This window comes from Amblyomma americanum, chromosome 9, assembly GCF_052857255.1.
Source record: "Amblyomma americanum isolate KBUSLIRL-KWMA chromosome 9, ASM5285725v1, whole genome shotgun sequence".
Taxonomy (NCBI): Eukaryota; Metazoa; Arthropoda; class Arachnida; order Ixodida; family Ixodidae; genus Amblyomma; species Amblyomma americanum.
In genome coordinates this window covers 145,149,870-145,152,641 of record NC_135505.1, presented here as the reverse complement: position 1 = coordinate 145,152,641, position 2,772 = coordinate 145,149,870, and positions in this window count along the sequence as shown.

Below are 2,772 nucleotides of genomic sequence, written 5' to 3'. Positions count from 1 at the left end.
GCCTTCGCATTACATGCCCTGCCCAAGCCCATTTCTTTCTCTTGATTTCGACTAGGATGTCATTAACCCGTGTTTGTTCCCTCACCCACTCTGCCCGCTTCCGATCTCTTAACGTTACACCTATCATTTTTCTTTCCATGGCTCGCTGCGTTGTCCTTAACTTAAGCTGAACTCTTTTCGTTAGCCTCCACGTTTCTGCCCCGTAGGTGAGTACCGGTAAGATTATGCTGTTGTACACTTTCCTCTTGAGGGAAATTGGTAAACTGCCACTCATGATCTGCGAGATTTTGCCATATGCGCTCCACCCCATTCTTATCCTTCTAGTTATCTCCCTCTCATGATCCGGATCAGCTGTCACTACCTGCCCTAAGTAGACGTATTCCGGCACAATTTCTAGGCTCTCGCTGCCAATTGTGAACTGTTGTTCCCTTGCTAGGCTGTTGAACATTACCTTGGTTTTCTGCATGTTAATTTTTAGACCCATCGGTCTGCTCTGCCTGTCTAACTCATTGATCATGATTTGCAGTTCACCTCCTGAGTGACTCAGCAAGGCAATGTCATCAGCAAATCGCAGATTATTTAGGTATTCTCCATTTATTCTTATTCCCAACTGTTCCCAATTCAGGCCTCGAAATACCTCCTGTAAACATGCGGTGAAAAGCATTGGCGAGATCGTGTCTCCTTGCCTGACGCCCTTCCTTATTGGAATTTTATTGCTGACTTTATGGAGGGCTATAGTAGCTGTGCAGTTGCTATATATATCTTCCAGTATTTTGACATAAGGCTCTTCTACCCCCTGATTACGCAATGCCTGTATGACTGCTGAGGTTTCCACTGAGTCGAATGCTTTCTCGTAATCAATGAAAGCTATATATAGAGGTTGGTTATATTCTGCGCATTTCTCTATCACCTGATTGATAGTGTGAATATGATCTATTGTGTAATATCCTTTACGAAAGCCTGCCTGATCATTTGGTTGATTAAAGTCTAACGTTGCCCTCACTCTATTAGCGATTACCTTAGTAAATACTTTGTAGGCAACGGATAGTAAGCTGATCGGCCTGTAATTTTTCAAGTCCTTGGCGTCTCCCTTCTTATGAATTAAGATAATGTTTGCATTCTTCCAAGCTTCTGGTACAGTCGAGGTCATAAGGCATTGCGTATACAGAGTGGCTAGTTTTTCTAGCACGATGTCCCCTCCATCCTTCAACAGATCTGCTGTTACCTGATCCTCCCCAGCTGCTTTTCCCCTTTTCATTGCTTCTAAGGCTTTCTTTACTTCATCTTTCGTTACTGGCGGGATGACGCATTCCTGTGCACTGCTGTCTTTCTCATTAACGCTCTGATTACATTGGCTACTGTACAGGTCTGTGTAGAACTCTTCGGCTACGTTAACTATCTTATCCATATTGCTAATGACATTGCCCTGCTTGTCTCTTAATGCATACATCTGGTTTTTACCTATGCCTAGTTTCCTCTTCACTGTTTTTAGGCTACGTCCGATCTTTATAGCATGCTCGATTCTCTCCATATTAAACTTCCTTATGTCGGCTACCTTGCGCTTATTTATTAACTTTGATAGCTCCGTTAGTTCTATTCTATCGGTAGGGTTAGATGCCCTCATGTTTTGGCGCTTCTTAATCAGATCTTTCGTCACCTGAGATAGCTTCCCGGTATCTTTTCGAACTGTCCTACCGCCTACTTCTACTGCGCACTCCGTAATTATTGATGTCAGATTATCGTGCATTGAATGAACATCAAGATCATCTTCCTCAGTTAAAGCCGAATATCTGTTTTGCAGCGCTATCCTAAACTCCTGTGCTTTCCCTCTTACGGCTAACTCGTTAATGGTCTTCTTCTTCGCTAGCTTCTTCCGTTCCCTCTTCAAGTCTAAGCTAATTCTAGACCTTACCATTCTGTGGTCGCTACAACGCACCTTTCCGAGGACGGCCACATCCTGAATGATGCCAGGTTTAGCGCATAGTATGAAGTCGATTTCATTTTTAATCTCACCATTGGGGCTCTTCCAGGTCCACTTCCAGTTTTCTCGTTTGCGGAAGAAGGTATTCATGATCCGTAAATTATTTCTATCCGCGAATTCGACTAACAACTCTCCCCTGCTATTTCTAGAGCCTATCCCATAGTCACCTCCGCGTGGTCATCAGCCTGCTTCTTGCCCACCTTCGCATTGAAGTCGCCCATCAGTACAGTGTACTGCGATTTTGCTTTATTCAATGCCGATTCTACGTCCTCATAGAAACTTTCAACGGTCTGGTCATCATGGCTGGATGTGGGTGCGTAGGCCTGCACCACTTTCAGCTTGTACCTCCTATTCAGCCTAATTACTATAGCTGCTACCCTCTCGTTAATACTGTAGAGCTCCTCTACGTTGCCAGCTATATCCTTGTTAATGAGGAATCCCACACCTAGTTCTCTTCTATCCTCTAACCCGCGATAGCACAGTATGTGTCCGTCCTTTAGTACTGTATACGCCTCACCTGTCCTCCTAACTTCACTAAGCCCTATCACATCCCATTTAATTCCCGCTAGTTCCTCAAACAGCACTGCTAGGCTAGCCTCACTAGCTAAAGTTCTAGCGTTAAACGTTGCCAGGTTCAGATTCCAATGGCGGCCTGTCCGGACGCCTGTCCTGTGCGACGTCAGTGCACGTTAAAGATCCCCAGGTGGTCGAAATCATTTCGGAGCCCTCCACTACGGCCACTGTTTCTTCCTTTCTTCTTTCACTCCTTTTTTTATCCCTTCCCTTACGGC